Raw genomic sequence first — 18,009 nt, forward strand, 5'->3', positions numbered from 1 at the left:
TCCTAGCAATGCAATCAAGTCCTCTCACCCAATCCAACCACGCCACCACAACGTGTCAGTCCCTGTGCTAAATACATGGGGTAGAATATAAATGAGCTATAATCCTTGTTTTCTCACCAGAAATATTTTAACCAATAACAAAGGGGTGAGAAATTACAAAAAAAAGATGGAGGATATGCCTTGGCCAGATGGTTAGAGCATTGTCCTGTACACTAAAACGTTGTGAGTTCGATTCCTGATCAGATCACATACCTAAGTTTCGGTTCGATCCATGGTCGGGGCATGTATGGGAGGCAACTGAACAATGCTTTGTTTTCATATAGATGTTTCTCTTTCTCTTTCTCACTCTCTCCCCCTTCTTCTCTCTCTAAAAATCAATACAGAAATATCCCCTGGTGAGGATTAAAAAAACAAAAACAAAAACAGAGGATCACACACAAACTCTGGTGAAACAACACAGTCTAGAAAAATTAATTCTAAGAGGAGGATCAATAAAAGAATGGGAAATCATTGCCATTCTCTAACAGGGTCTCAAATATATATTGCTCAACACACCAGCCCACCATTGAGACTGGAAAGGACAAGGACTGTCATAATGTATAAATTGGATCTCAAAATGCCATGAGGCCTGTGCGTGTGATGTCATGGTTTGGGGTCATAAACCCAAAGTCGGACACATTTTACATCACAGCTCCCAGTGCATATTTTCTGGCAAGACTTCCTGAACTCTTTCTCAGATGATAGCAATCCCTGCCCTGCTTCAACCCACACAATTGAAAAGATGTATCTTCATCGAATTTATATTTGAAAGCATGAACCTGTGAGGCCATGCTAAAAGCCATGGAGGAAAAGACTGTCAGGAAGGGGAAATAAGGTTTTATATAACAAAATGGGACGTTTCTCTTATTAAAATATTCGATGGAACTCTAGGGATGGTGGTGCTCAGGTGTGGAATAATGAGCCTTGATTTGGCAATGGAAAATTCCATGAAGGCTCCAATAATATGTTATGCTTCATTAATATGGGAACTTTTACATTTATACTGTGATTTTCACCCTTTATTATCCAAACATGCTTTATTAGCTGAAGCACTATGAAGAAAATCTCACCACCACCAAGGGAGAAGTTCCTAGTGCTGTGTTTTAAAATTAAAATATCACAAACAATTTTGTTTAAGAAAAGGAAAACAAAATGATTCCTAAATGGGTGTTTCAGAGATAACTAACGCTAGCAAATCTTAGCACCAGGGCATTTAAGTTTAGGTATATACAGAGTCATTCATTTGCAGAGAGAGGAAGGGCAAAGGCTGGGCTGAGGGAAAGGTGTAACAGTGGGCCACCCTTCTGCCTGAGAAAATCCTTGAGTGACAGTTTCAGAAAAACCAGGTGTAAAATATCTGCTTACTTCATGTAATCTCTGTGCAATAGAGGATGAACAACACTTCAGTCTGCCCCATCCCTGCCCCTGAGAAGTATGAATAATTCCCATCAGCCTCTTTCTCTCCTACCTGTTTTCTCTGAGGCTCCTGTAGAGGAAATGTGGAGGGAGAACAGATAACAGCAGAGTCCTTTCCCTTCCAGCGCACCCCCCCCCCCCAAACACATATTTTCTGAACTGAAGTTGGCCTTCACTCTTCTAGTTCGGGGCAGAGTCAAAGAATCACTCCGGTGCTCTTGCTTTGGGGTTCCCTGAAGAACTAAAGATGGCCATCTGCAACCCAGAAAGAAAGCCTGCACCCAGAACCTTTGATCTTGGACTTCCCAACCTCCAGAACCATGAGAACTGAATACCTGTTGTTTAAACGATCCCGTCTAAGATATCTATAATAATAAAAGTGTAATATGCTAATCAGACTGGACAGACGAACGACCTTCTGGACATCATTCTGGACGTCCTTCCAGATCTTCTGGATGAAGCCACAGCGGCGGAGGCGAGGCAGAGGTGGTTAGGAGCAATCAGGCAGGCAGGCGAGTGGTTAGGGGCGATCAGGCAGGCAGGTGAGTGGTTAAGGGCAATGAGGCAAGGAGGCACAGTAGTTAGGGGCAATCAGGCAGGCAGGTGAGCAGTTAGGAGCCAGTGATCCCAAATTGTGAGAGGGATGTCCTACTGCTGGTTTAGGCCCGATCCTGCAGGGATTCCTACGGGATCAGGCCTAAACTGGCAGTTGGACATTTCCTGAGGGGTCCCGGATGGCGAGAGGGTGCAGGCCAGGCTGAGGGACTTCCCCCCCCCCCCATGCATGAATTTCATGAACCGGGCCTCTGGCTTTGTTATAATAGCCAAGCAGACTAAGACAGTGTCCCAGGATGATGATTTATCTTTTATAGTTTAATGAAATTAAATTATGGACAATTCTAGTGTGTTTCCAAGAGTTGTCATTTTTTCTTATTCAGAACCCAGGACACTATACCGCAATATTGAAGAGAAGCAAAGGGCCTACCTTCCACCTGTGACTTCTCCCCTGCACTTTCCTTGGGCTCTTCTTCTCTCCCAAGTCTCACCCCTCCCCGCCCCACAAAACCCATAAGCTTCTGCCACAATATTGCTTCAAAATCCACATCTTCTAAAAATGGAATTCTCCATGTTAAGAAAGCAATTTTGAATCAAATGTTCAAGGAAAGGCAATGTATGAGGACAGACTAAATTAAGAAATTGCAACTCAAAACTTTTTATGGTATTTTTTATATTATACATATGGTACTGTACATTAATACGATAAAATTTAACAGAATTTTTCTTAAATGGAAGCATTTGTTCTTTCCCTTGCTTTAAGCAAACTTCAAAATTATGACTGATTCATTTTCAATGTTATGTGTGAAAGGGTGAGGATATAAAAATGATCTCACATTTTGATTTTAGAAGAAAAATTATTTTGTGTAGTAAGCCCTATAGCCTGTGTGTCCATGGCTTTCTCAGGCACAGTTTGGTGGATGTAAGGTGGTAGAGGTGTGATCTTCCTTGGGGCTGGACCTTGTTACTGACCCTAGGGAAAAGTGGACTATTTTAGGATACCCTTATGTTGTTCTGATCTATGCTGCCACAGTATCCTTGGTGCCTTAGTTCTCCCCTTCAAAGGAGAATGTTGGCCTCAAAGGACTTCAGTGTTGTCCTCATGATTCATGGGTTCTTTGGACTATAATATCCAAGCTGGGCCTACTATGAAATTTCCAGGGAGGCTTAGAGAAAGTCTGGAGGCTCACATAATTCATAGACATGCATTGAAGACCTGCAGTGTTTTACCCCAATTTTTTCTTTCTTTGTTTGGTTAAAGGTAAATGCTTAACTTACCAATTCATAACTTCATTTTTCTTCAAAAGAAAATATTTTAGCAAAGTAATTTTCATATTGTTCCTTATCTAATGAAATAAGGCATAATTTGGAACCTCTAATGCCCTTGCAAAAATCTCAGGAGACACGAAGCTTAAAAACCAGCATTACTGCTAATCATTTCAAACTTTAAGGGCTACCATGATCTTTGCTTCTGTATCTCTCTTTATGTTTGTTTTCTATGTGTTTAAAGTGCTAATGACATTCATTACTTTTGAGATTTATCAGATTAGCACCACTGTAACAGTTTATGGTGCAACATTTTACAAGATTCACTTAATATAATTTTAATTATCACTGAAAAATGGCTTCTAGTCATAAAAGTACTTTAAAAATTACAAGCTACACCCACCCTAAATTAAAAGTTGGGGCTTGTGCTGTTAATAATAATTCTATAAAATGAGAACATCACATGGCAGAGTAGCTCAAAATTGAAATATTTGTTTTTTAAAGAACAAAAAATACATTTAGAAATATAACAGTGCCAAATAAAATGGGCTCTTTGTGACAATATTTTAGAGAATCGCAGAAAATTACTGGTGTGACAATTACAGGTCATTAGCAATGTGATTTTAAGAAACAAGATTTAGTTTGGGATCTTGGCATTCTATCATCATATGATGACTCAAACGTATTACAACGTGATGGTGAAAATCATGGAAGAATAATTCAATGCTAAGCACAGTGGATGTTGTACTCGCATAAAAGATATGCCTAATTTTGAATCATCTACAAATAGAAAATCATTAAAAGCTTTACTTCTTGCCTCTGAAAAACCAATATTGCCAAGGATTTTGCAAAATATTTAGATTCTAGAAGCTTCGTTTTAGCATATATTATTTTTAAAAAATCAACTCTTTATTCCTATCAAACCATTACATAAATTAGGACATTTATTATTTTATATAACTACTTATTCCTTCCTAACTGTGCTATGGAATGCCTACCTCTCTAATTTTGCTTAAATTTCTTCCCCTACCTCTTAACCAGGATGCTTCCCATATTTTCCAATAACCCCCTTCCTACCCACTTCAATTTATATTAGCTCTTATATTGCTCTCGAGACTTTGTGCACGTCTAAAAGTTATTTTAAAGATTATGATTATCATAATTCCTGTCTAGGATTTGACAAGTTTCAAGTCCTAAAAGTTCAGAAAACAATGGCAGGGGTTGAGGACACTTGAGATTTAAAACTTGAGATCAGGATGTGAGGAGAGAGCAGAGTGCCTAAAGAATGGCTCTTCTGTGTATAACACATCCAACAGTAACTGGGGCTAACTTCTCACGGGTGGCAATATACCCTGACCTTCCTGTGACATTATGCCCTACACATAAAACACACACACACACACACACACACAAAACCCTGAGATCATGGGTCCAAGGGCAGATATAGAATCTGGAGAGAGCTAATCAGGGGGAAAAGGGCAGGGAGGATCAAAACACAACTAGTCAAAGGTGCTAGACCTTCTCTGAAATTCAAGGCATCCATTCAAGCCAGGGTGCACGGTGATAGCAAAAATACCAGGGAGGCAGGTGACTGGCACTTAGAAATGTGGCGACAGATACTGGAAAACCAGCTCTGAGAAGTTGTTTCAAGAGCAGAAAATTCATTCTCTGGGAGGTCTGGAGTGGGGGTGCAGCAGCAAATAGGAACTCATCCACAGAAGCTCAGTGGAAGCTCCATGACGGGGAACTTGAGGCATACAGCATAAATTTACTCACAGATGCACAGAACGGGAACTCAGATAAGGGGTGAGTGCTGAGGTCAGGGAGAACCATAGGAGCCAAAGGCCTGGGGCGGAAGTCACCCTACACTGGGAATCAGAAGCCTCAGCCAAAATGAGAAAAAAAAGAGAGTGGTCCTTAAGTACTGACTCCCCCATGGGGAAAAGAAAAGGACATAAAAGCAAATGTCCCCATGCAATTTCAGGAGGTTCTTGTCATTCGTGAAGTCCATCTGTGCATCCATCCATTGGCAGTACATGGTTCACTTTCACAACCCACTGGCCCTCACATGTGAGACTGAAGCCTAGAAGACCATTGCCCTCCTCTGTGGAGCTTCCCACCTGCCCCACCTTCAACTTCTCAACTCCTGTAGTGATTAATATTTCTCTCACTTATTTGACATTTAGAATACACTGCCAGTATATGGTGTTAACAGCATACTTGTGTTTATGATCTTCCTCTCCCCTGAAGTCTGAGACAATATTTTAAATCTCTTTGCCCTTTATTTCCCAGAAGCCTGGTACTGGTAAAGGTTTGCAAATGATGATGACTTTATAAAACAGGTTAGGGAGCGCTGGCAACAACTTTGACTTTGAAAACTAGAAATGTCCCAAATTTTTGAGGGAAAGGGGTAAATTATTTGCCTTGAAAACCGGATATTGCTCCAGTGAGTTTCCAAATGTCAGATAAACAGCTGTTCTGATTAGCCAGATAAACTTTAAAGCCTTGCCAGGAGATTCTCACACTCCTCAGTATTATGGGAAAGGGAAGGAAGGAGGTGGAGAGGGAGAAAGGGAGAGAGAGGAAGAGAAAGGGCACCTTATGATTAACTTAAAATTATTTAAATTAGTATGATTTTAATAATCATTTCTTGAATCCTTATAGAAAAAGTGATTGAATACATTGAAAAGAGAACATTTTAAGAGGCTTTAAAATATATGATTAAGATGAAATTAATAGGAAGAAAAAAAGGGAAATGAGGCTCAAAATCAGGGAAGATTGTGGTAGCAGAGCCATTATCCTCAAGTAGATAGAAGCGACAGCAGGATTAAAGATACTGTGAATAGAAAAAACTCATCGCCTCAGAGAACAGATTAGATTTCAGAGTTAATATTTTCCCAGAAAACTAGTGAGATGCTTTGTGAACTGATTGCCATATTGTGGTTCTGACAAGTTTGCTCTCATTTTGCTTATAATAATGTTTATGTTTATGAAAGGATTGATGGTTTTCTATCTCAGAATAATATCTCCTTTTGTCCTGGTGGCCGCTCATATTACACATACTCATTCAACAAGCACACAAACACACACTCAGACAGTAGGAAAAAGAGGAAGCCATGTTCCATGTAACTCTGAGGTGTGAAGTTAGAGATCTCTTATTTGCAACTTCTCAAATACTGCCATGTCATGCCTTATTATGAGTCTTATTAGCACTGAATGTAGATACAGAGTCACCAGTCCCATAGTTTCACTGTTTCACTAGCTGGCTGCAGTGATTGAAATGTGTGTGCCTTGGCTAGTGCTCATGGATGCGAAAGCTCTACCCAACCCAGTTCCCCAGGAGAGGAGGAGCAGAGGTCTGCAATGGGAAGTCACTAAGAGCAAAGGGAAGCAGGAGACCTACTTTTAAAATACATGTAAGTGTAGCACAGTCATTACTCTAGGCTGCAGGCAGCAGTCAAGGTAGATCTTAGAATGTAAATTCATAGGCTATTGTGCTAGGAGGGACCTAGGTGCTCCCCCAGAACACCTTTAATGGTAGGCCTTAGACGGAGAAATTGAGGCCCAAAGTTATTTGCTCAGGGTCATATGCCTGGTTATCAATGGCAAGTTGCAGCATTTCAGACTTTTGGAGCCAAGATACTCAGTGTTAGAAGCGATTTCCTAGCCAGTCACTGCTAAAGATTTTCATTTAGAAAACAAGGGAAAGTCTTTATGCATAAGTAGTGGGAAAATGTATTGGCTGCCAATGGTTGTTGTTTTTTTTAACTCCTTTTAATTATATAGATATCCATTCCTGTTTAGTAGTGACTTCTTCAAAGAAGAGAGGAAAAGAGCATCACATCACCATCTATACACTGAACAAGCACTGTAATTGTCACTCAAATCAACAATAGACCTAAAAACTGAATTCAGAACTTTATTCAAGGAAGCTCCTGAAACGGCAATATGCTTGCTAGCTTTTTATAGCCATTCCCTCCCATTTCCTTCCATTAATCTCCTAACCACACATATATTCATTTATTCAACCTCTCATTCAATAAATATTTGTGTATTCATACTAGGTTATAGGTGTAAGTACAGTGACCAAATAGAAAATTCCTTTCATCACTGAATTTAAATTTTGGTGAATACAATAAACTAGACAAAATATCACAAAACTTTCATGGCAATGCATATTTATAGTTTAAACCATCTCTTATGAAGGGAAAGAGAGACTCACCTGAATAATTTTATACCTCAACATTTTATACCTCTCAGAGTAATTGCTAGATATTAGAAGTGTAAAAATTGAGAATTTAAACATCTCCTATACTACAAATCCTCATTCAAAGAGCAAAACCACAATATTCAGATATATTGTTGTTTTTTCTCTTTTTCCACTGGGCAGTGTCATTTACATTTTCTATAAATAATCACCATTCCTGCCTCTCAGTTTAGAATAATAAATTACTCCAGGGAAAAGTTTTAGAAATCTTATCCACTTATCTAGGAACCAGCCAGTCCTAGCCAAGTTCAAGGTGACCTCAGTTCCTTCCTATCCTCCCTCCCTCCTAATCCTCCCCCCAGCACTTGCAAGATACTCAGGGCTGGATAAATGGAGGGCTTGCTGTGATGGAGACAAGAAGTTACTTTCCCATGATCCTTTCCCTGCATCCCAGCAGATAGAAAATGTACCATCTTTGTTTTTGGAAGTTAATCAATACAACCCATACCCTGTATGTAATTGAGATCAGATAAATGTGAAAAGAAATGAGAAAATAAAATACTATAACCTCAAATAGCCCATTCCTATTCATTTTGGTATAAGTGCTTTGCTGTACAAAAGATTTAGCACAGAAGAAACTCAAGTAAAGCCTTGTGTTATAATCAAAAAATTGTTTGCTTTGCTTGTAATAGCTTTGTTCTTCAAAAATACAATTGCTAGCATTCTCTATGTTCTGTAATTCCCCTCCTCTAAACTTGATTTCTTGAGGACTACGAATATTAAGTCGCTGTGAAGCAGCATATTATTAATAGGAAACATAGTTGCCAGCTAAACAATGTTTCAAAATTAAAGTTTGATATTTTAAAAATTTCATGTTGTTATTTATTGCTCCTGAGACATGCTTGTGTGCCTCTGATACCCTGGGAAAGTGTAGGGGCCTGTGCTTTTCTTAACCAAGACATATTTATGTGATAAATAGAATGCCTTTGGCTAAGAACTTGCATGTCGACTTGCATCCTGATGAAAATTTAAATAGCTGATTAAAGCCCTCAAACACAGGATTTATAATGGATGCCACCATCATTTTGCAAAGTAATTTAATGCATATTTAGTGCAATTATTATATGCTCTCTTTTCATAAGGAGATCCAGCTGTGATTCCGCAAGTGCAAGAAAGAGCAATCGATATAAGGGTAGCTGTTTGTTGAGATTTATGTGAATACGGTCTTCTGAGCCTCACTTCATTAGAGACATGTAATTGTCGCTTTAAAAAATCTTCATCATGTTGCTACTAGGTATTGTATGCATTTTGAGTGAAGCAAATAAATGTAATATTCAACACTCAAGAATTAAATATCTATTTGGAAGTTCCTATGACTAATTAGATAAACACATTTAAATATGCACACTCCTATGGTATATCCCTTCTTAGACTATGGAGAACTCAGCTACAGACACAAGGATGTCAGCAGAGCCATACCTTATAATGCACCACTCCCTACACACACATGCACACACAAGAAATAAAGATTAATTAATATTTATCTTTTACCACAATGTGAGTGAACCATAAATACTAAGGTTTATCTTAAGCCAAAAAAATTATTCTCCCCATTGCCAAAGATTTTAATTTACTCAAAATTTTGTCTCTAGATTCTCTCAAATTGGATACAATTTTTTTAAAAAATTATTATTATTATGAATTCCCACTTCATGTTCTATCAAATCTGCTTTTTTGCAAAGAAACCATGTGCTTCACAGAGAGAAAGGGAAACCAGAGAGAAGCCAAGAAAATAATGGGAAATATATTTCCAGGTGAGAGTTAAAATGAACCTAACTAATGTAGTCCCATAATTTATTTCTGTTATCTGTAGTCTGAACCACTAACATATTCTCATTTTATATCCTTTTATGAAGAGGAAGAAAAAGCTCATTCAGTGCATCATATATTGCATGTTTTCTTTCTGTTGCTTTTAATAAAAATGTTATCAAATCTTTCCAGTGCATTCTGGCATCGCTGACTCACAGTCCTGGGCCTGTGTGTGCATGCCCGAAGCGGCCTGCCTCCTGCAAGCACCTGAAACCTGTTATCGGCACCATTTCCTCTCCCAGGAAGCGTAATAAATACCTGGGTGTTCTGAACCTCCCTGAAACTGACATGTTGAGACTACTAACTAAAAACATGTCAATTCTCACCTCTCTTTAAATGAAATCCAGAATCAGCTGTGGAAACTGAAAATAATTGGGAAAATGATCTAGACAAAATTTTTATCAGAAAATAATATTCTTTAAGAAATATGAGTGTTTTGCTATAAAGGAAATGTAATGAAGGTGCCATGTGCCATCTTTATCATTCTCGCAATCTGGTGTTCTCTTGCAAAAGCTAGCTGGAAGGAGGATAGTTCCCTTACCTTTTTTTTGGTAAGATGTTTTTATTGATTTCAGAGGTGAAGGGAGAGAGATAGAAGCATCGATGATGAGAGGGGGTCGTTGATGGGCTGCCTCCTGCATGCCCCCCACTGGGGATCGTGCTCACAACCTGGGCACATGCTCTGACCTGGAATCAAACCATGACCTCCTGGTTCATAAGTCAATGCACAACCACTGAGCCATGCCAGCTGGGACCCTTACCTTTTTTTTTTTAACTGGGATTTGTAAAAGTGGGTTTACATTAGTAAAAGGGAACGCACTAGGGCCTCCGCAAGAGTTAGTCAGTTTAGTTGGTTGGAGTTCTATGAACCAATCCTCCCAACCTAGTGCTTAAAACCAAAAGGTTACTGGGGAGAGCCAAGGGAAATATATTAGTCCAGAGCTTCATTTCTCATGACTTCCCCAAACTAAATTCTCAGGGGAGCTCCAATTTTAATATTTTGGACTCTGTATTTAAAAACCACTGTTAAAAAAAAAATGTCCTGGCCAGTTTGCTATGTGGTTACAGCATCAGCCTGCAAACCAAAGGGTCACAGGTTCAATTCGGGACCAAGCCCAAGTACCTCGGTTGCAGGCTCCATCCAGGCCCCAGTTGGGGTGGGAGCAGGAGGCGACTGATCAACGAATTGATGTGTCTCACGCTGATCTCTCTCTCTCTCTCTCTCTCTCTCTCTCTCTCTCTCTCTCTCTCTCTTCTACTCCACCCTCCCTTCCACCTTCTCTAAAAAATCAATGGGAAAAAAAGATAAAATAAAAATTAAAAACCATTGTTAACTTCCTCAGTAAATGATTTTGTACTTGTTTATTCTTTTCAGCAAGAGCTAGATGGGAAAATAGCCCTCCAAGTAGGTTAACGGTAATGGAAAGGAGAGTGGGGGAAGTGGGGAGCGAAGAGAGACAGACTTAAGTGCCTTTCTTTCCAGAGAAATCAGTAAAGTTGGGGCAGCATCTGGATAGCTGATAGCACAACTTCAGAGATCTGTCCTCAGCACTGAGAGGCGAAGAGCAAGGTTACAGCCTCAAAAGCACAGAGGCCAGTTTTTTTCACAGCTCCCTATGAATTAGGTTTTCATAGAATAATTTAATATGTGCTCTTAAATATGTGTATTTTACAGAAGTGTCAGATACTTTCATATTTAAAACCAAAAATAGCGTGAAATCATTTGGCAGTCAACATATGCAATTTTGCATTATAGGCTTTATTGTTCCATATACTAGTAATTGTTACCCACAGTTTAATAAGTGTCTCTTGAAGTTCTACTCAACATCTAGCCTTGAGCAATGAATGCAGGCGATGCATTAAACAAACAAACAAACAAACAAAAACCTGTGACCTGTGAGATGCTGGCCACTCTAGAGAAACCTACAGTTTCCTTAAGGTGTCTGCATCCAGAGTTTCCCTGCTGATTGCAAGTAGGTTTGTCCCCTGTCCTGGGTGGACCGGAAGTAGAACTTCCTAAAAGGGATTTTGCAAGAACAGTACAATGTAGTAGCCAGCTGAATCAGTTCAACTGACTTTTTTTTATAGTTTTGAATAAATGCTAATTAAAAGGTGTTTTGCTTAAATTGAGAATTAGAGTGACAGAATTGTTCTGTGCTCTCTTGAGCTATAGACTCATCCAGTGAGTTCTCTACAGACTATTCTAAATCGAGTGAGTTCTACAACCTACCTTGGTTCTCTGGGGCTATCCTTGTTCCTATCTCTTATCCAGTTTCCTGGTAAATAATTTTGACTGAATAAGGCTGTTAAAACACAGACACAAGGGAGGGTTATTAGACTATAACTGGTGATGCAACGTTTAGAGCAGCTTGTGGAATCTTCAGGAGAATGGCCAAAGAAAAAGGTAGTGAGGATCAGCCTGGCACTTAAGGATTGGAGGAAGTGTACCATTAGTAAGGGAACCGTGGAATTATAGCAACTGGAAAGACCCAGCAACAAATGCACCACCAGCAGCTGGAAGAAAGCATGGTTGAAGCTACATCCTGGCATCAGGGATTTGAAGAGAACAATTTCTAAAGTGAGCTTCTGCAAGCAAGTCTCAGCAGAACTACAGTACTATAATAGTTCAGTAAAGAAATGATCTAATTTGAGTTCCAATTTTCAGAAATACATTTCCAACAACCAGAGCCTGTCTGTATTCTTTTTTAGAAAAACAGAGCAAGATTTCTGGTTAGGTATGCCCCACAGTAAAAAGGTTTTGAGCATGTACCCTTAATATATGGCGATCTACTTCTTCATTAAATATCTCACTACATTAGAGAACACATTTAAAAGGAGGAGATAAAGATTAAATAAAACATCATTTAAAATCTTTTTAAATTAATGGGACAAAGCTTTCTTGCTCCTTCTATAATATTGTCTAAAATAAATATGATAGATGATATCTTATTATTTTTTAAACCTTGGCTTAAACTTTGTAATTTAGCCATTTGAAGGTCTGGTTTTAAGTCCAGTTTTATTTGCTATCATAGTTAAAAGGTAGTTTTAAAATACATATACTTTCAAATTCAAGTATATTATAGACTATGTTTACTAAATCATGAAACTTATTTTCAGTCCATTTACCAATTATACAAAAGTTTTGCCGAAATTCAGATAGCAAATTTCCATCATCTGTGATATTAATCAGTTGTTCTTATAAACAAATTGAAAGGCAATAATTCTTCTCATTTTTAAAACAAATGAATTCAAAATTAATTGAATAACTTCTTTTGGAAGATTTTAAAAACAGGTTAGAAAATTCAGTTTCCCAGTTTATTAAGTATGAGGTATGCTTTTGTAGGTGATGCATTATTTTCAGCAATAACATTACACAGCAGTAACATTGCCAACCACCCACTTTTGAAGTGCTCTTTTTGTAGTGAGATGTATATTTTTTAAATAGCATTTACTTTCTCCCTTACTGTTAAATGCCACCTTTACCTTCAAGAGGAAAAATTTGGTGGGGGTTTTAAAAATATATCTTCTAGGTCACATTTTGTTAAAAGCCATTTCTCTCACAAAAGCATTTAACATTCAAAATATTGTTTTATAAAATAAAATTAAAAATGTATAACTTTTACATTTTAACAACTGCTTTATTCTGTCACAAAATTAATAGCAATCCTCCTCATGAAACAGTTCAAAGCCATTCTACCTCTCAGTACAAAGCAGTTAAAAATTATATATTTCCAAGTCTTGCTTTCATGAAAGTAATCACCTTACTGGCAATAAGTGGTAACTAAACTATACTTTTTGTCACATATAGTAAAATCAAATGAGTGAGGGCAGGACTGTCAACACCTCCACATTGAGAAGCTCCCATTTTCCCCTTCAGAATGCCTCCGGGCCTGGTTTTCCTGCCTGGGATGCCAACAGCTATGGGAACCAATGTTAATCCACACACTGATTTTTAGAAGAGCTGAATTTTTAACATGAAACGTAATATAAAGACAAGCTCTAATGATAGCTCATGTCTGGATTTTTCTATGCAACCATTTAGAAGACATGAGGAGGGGAACTTCCGAAAAGTGAGTGAAGTTTTGTGATCTGAACCCAGGTGTTATAAGATCCAGAACTCACATCTTTAGCCACCTTACTCAGCCTTTGCAGTGGAGGTGGGAATGGCCAGCCTGCCCCACTCACCGAGATGTTTGTATAACAAGAAACAAAGACACAAGAGACCCATCTTCTGGGAACCTAGGCTTCAAAGAGAAAAGTGGACCCCTTGTTTCTACCCAAGGGTCACAGTGACTTACCATTCATTTAAGGACCAATGTTTTGGCTAGAATATCATGTTCTTATCACCTCTCAGCAGCTAGGATAACTCACTCAACCTTTCTGAGCCTTTGTGCCCTCCTTCCTCTGTAAAGCAGAGGTCAGCATTCCCACTGCCATGGTTAAGTGACCGTGTTTAATAGAGCGTAAATTACTGTAGATGTGGGAGGGGTCAGGTGGAGAGGAACGGCAGAGCACCCCCTGCCCTCAGTAGTTTCCCCCAAATCAAACACCAGTGCCCATGGCTAACGGCGTTGGAATGGAGGAAGAGAATGCTTCCTAACTGAGGCAATTTCAAAAAAAATTGGTTTCCAATCCACAGCTTGGGTGGGCACAACTGTCCCACCCACTGCCCGCTGTGCACAGAGAAAACCTGGTCCTGTGTTGGGTAGCACCTGGTCTGCCTAGAAAGTCTGAGAAACAGTCCTATTTCTGGCCCTCTCAAGCCCGCCCAAGCACCCCTCCGCAACGCGCAGTGTAATCAGTGCTTCCCCTGGGCTGCCTGCCTTCTCTTGATTCGTATTACACATTATAAAACCTTGTGCATTCAAACAATTCTCATTAATACCCCCCCTTATTTTTTCTTCCTACAAGAGTTAACCAAAACATGACTCTTTCTTCTAGCAGTGGAAACCTCATTCAAAAAATAATGTCCTTATCTAAAAATGTTGTGTTTTGTCCTCCCAACTCCTGAACTTACTCTTACAGATTTGTTTATGAAAGCTCCTTTCAATCCAGTATTGGCTGTAAATGATAAAGGGAGTGAATAGCATGGTTCAACGAGCTACTTCATAGGTCCCGTGCCTCTGCTGAAAATCAGAACTCCGCCATGCTTCCCTGTACTCAAAGCTCACAAATAACCCGTCTTGTAAGTCTGAGGCCCTATGTTATATGTCAGAAATGCATATGTTATGCACTAGATCTGAAAATAAACTCCAAATACAATTAGGAATCAATCTTCTTTCTTCTAACGCTATTACTCCAATTTTTCCTCTTCTTTACCATTACACTTACATAACGAGCACTCTGTCTTATCCTACCGTCACCTTGTAGCCTGGCTTCCTCCTTCATCACTAGACGGAAGCCATTTTCTTGGAGATCAATCAGTTGAGACCTTATCTGTCAAGTGATGAAATATTTGACACTAACATCTCCTTGTAGAAACCCTCTCTTCCACTGATTTCAAGTTTGTTTCTTAACTCCTTCTCACCTCTCTAGTGGCTTCTGTACACACAGTTGTTTTTCTGGCTTTTCTCCCAAAACTCCCAGCCTCAGACCATGCACCCATTGTTCTCCCCATGGTCATTTCCCCTTCAGCTTCACTTTACAAATGCTTCCCTTGCTCAGGTCTCTTCATCGCTAATGTAGAATGTTACCTGTCCTTCTATTTGTCTGCTTTCAAGTTGTATTTTCAGCTTGTATTTCAGGATGCATTCTCAGCTTGTCAGCTTTCAAGTTGTATTTTATTTTAACTCTATAAACTTCTCCAGAGTTATCTACTCCGAATACAGGCTAGATCATATCATTCACTTCCTTAGGACATGTTGTGGTTTCCATGACTTTCATAATCTGTGTCAACTCTTTAGCACTGATGACTCTCCCAAGATCTGATTCCAGCCATGCTTACACCCTCAATGCTCAGTCATCTCTGTGAGAATTCTTCTCTCTAGAGATGCCAGATGTCTTATCATTTTCTAATGCATTATGCAGTTTTCACATCTCTATTCCCTCAGCCTGGAATGCCTTACCTGAAGAATGAATGGGATTTTAATAAACTCCAACACAAATGATCTCTCCCCTGAGAAGCCTTTCTGAATGCTCAGTGACATTTCCCTCTCCTCCCTGTGGCTCTATCAACCCTACACACACACACACACACACACACACACACACACACACACACACACGGCATGTAGTCTGCCCTTCTGCTATGGCACTTAGGTAATTCCAGCTCCTGTTAGTTGTCTACATGTATTATTGGCAAAGGAGAGTTTAAACCTCTTTAACTCTAATGCATAGGAGATGCTCAATAATTATCTAATGAAGGAATTAAAATGATTAGAAATCTTTGATAGATTTGCTGTAGGTATGAGTGGGGAGGGGGAATAACCTTTAAAAATTATACCAAATTCTAAAATAAAGGCAGAAAATATCACAAACATTAATGTACCATCCAGAAATAATAAATTAATAAGAAATGTTGTTATTTGCCACAAATGTTTTTTTTAAATATATTTTTATTGATTTCAGAGAGGAAGGGAGAGAGAGAGAAATAGTAAAATCAATTATGGGAGGAAACTATTGATTGGCTGCCACCTGCATACCCCCTACTGGGGATCGAGCCCACAATCTGGGCATGTGTCCTTGACCAGAATCGAACCTGGGACTCTTCAGTGCGAAGGTTGACGCTCTATCCACTGAGCCAAACCAGCTAGGGCACAAATGTTTTTTTTTAATTTAACAAAACATTTCTGATTCGGTTGTGGTCCCTTCAGTATTAAGTGTGTAGTTGCATTTCCTTCTCTCACTAGAGGCAACCTCTCATAAACTTGTCCTATGTCATATCAATCAGAGTTATTTCATTTTTGATAATTTTTACACAGAACCCATAAATAATGTTAGTTTTGTGTATTTAAAGGTCTTAAATTAGTGGCATCACTATGTAGTAATTTGCTTTTTCCATTCAATATGACACTTTTGAAGTCTGTCTATATTAGTACATATGGATCTAGTTCATTCATTTGAACTGCTATTCATGCCATTTTATAAATTGTCATAGTTTTAAAATTTAATCTCCTATTAATGGATATTAAAATTTCCTAGAGCTTTTTGGTGGTGAAACAGTGCTGCATTGAACATATTTGTATCTGTCTCCTCTACATCTATTCAAGTATTTCTTTAGAGTATATGCTAGAAGCAGAATTGTTGGCTACTTTCAGTTCATTTGCATTTTCAACTTGAATGATACTTTCAACTTTAATAAATATTACCAAGTTGATCCCTGAAATGGTGGTTAAGATGGAGACATTTTAATAAAATTTAAATGTAATTGACAAAACAAGGACTTATTTATGTCATCACTGATGTTCAGAGCTAGTTAAAACATCAGAAATTTTAGAAACTGACAATTCACTTATTGCCTGCCAATAATCAAGTAGGCCTAATTTATAAATACACTATTGTCAATTGTTTCTGATCTTTCTCTAGTATATAAATTTCATCATTTTTAGCAGATATAAATCTTGATGAAAATCTCAAATAAGGAAGAAACAAAGCTTTTTTTTTTTCTTTAAATCAACTAAATTTTGTCTAATATCTCCACTCTTCTTCTGCCCCTTTTTATCCCCAAGGGATATGTGAAGTTCCCAGGGACTTACATAGTAGCATCAGGACTTCCCAGAACCTCTACCATGTCTCCTGGGATTGTCACTAGAACCCCTTTGTCTCAGTAGGATTGGCCCATTCAGGTCTGGCAGCTTTGCTTGTCACAGGTAGAGCAAAGGAATCTTTGTTGAAGCAGTGAGTCCCTTTGCCTATGGTCCATCAGGTTATGAACCACTATTCACCCTTCTGAGGTCTTCGAATCCCCTGTGGGCCACTTCTAGGGAGTGAGAATCACCTCATCACCGGACTTTCCGACTTTTGTTCTTTTCCTGAAATTCAATCGCAGAGACACACATACACAGCCTTTCTCCCTTTCCATTATATTCAAAGGCCTTTCTCTCTCTTCCCTTTTACTCCATAATATTTATAAAAATACCCATGGTTTATGAGAACAAAGAACTTCAGTCCTATGCTCTGTGGGATTCCATCAATTTGAAAGTAAAGCCCAAGGTATTTCAAGGACAACTGCCACTTTTTGTTGATAAACAAAATGCATTTAGGGCTACCAATTAGCCAGCATTGTTGCTTTAATTAGATAAAATAATTATTTTCTGCAGGACTTGGGAGAAACATGAATAACCACTTCTTAAACTTCTGAGCAGTTTGGGGAAGACAGATTTGTAATTACCAGTTTCCATTTCTTCCAAACTTTCCTCAAATCTGTTGGGCACAGAGTGTTCAAGCACAGAGTGAGCACCAGCTAACACCAGCTGGCAATGCTTTTATAAGGAATAAAAAGCACTGGGGGCTTAGAGGTTACTGTAGTTTTGTGATGAACTGTTCTAAGATCACCAAACTGCTCAATGAGCTAACTCTAGTTCATAAATGTACAGTTAGGGAAAGCCAAGAAAATCAGGAGAAACCCGTTAACTGGATTCCCACCCAGTTCACCTTCAGCCTTCCATGCTTTCCTAGAGGGACAGACACTATGAACACATTGTCAGGACTGATACATG

The 18,009-nt window shown here is 38.8% G+C and overlaps 1 non-coding gene across 1 annotated transcript; it reads left to right on the forward strand.

Annotated features, from left to right (window-relative positions):
• Positions 1-4,529: 4,529 nt before the first annotated feature.
• LOC132237844 (small nucleolar RNA SNORA11) lies at positions 4,530-4,660 on the forward strand. Its single transcript, XR_009453662.1, has one exon. It is a non-coding gene; the product is annotated as a small nucleolar RNA SNORA11 (small nucleolar RNA).
• Positions 4,661-18,009: the final 13,349 nt, after the last annotated feature.

This window comes from Myotis daubentonii, chromosome 6 (genome assembly GCF_963259705.1).
Source record: "Myotis daubentonii chromosome 6, mMyoDau2.1, whole genome shotgun sequence".
Classification (NCBI taxonomy): domain Eukaryota; kingdom Metazoa; phylum Chordata; class Mammalia; order Chiroptera; family Vespertilionidae; genus Myotis; species Myotis daubentonii.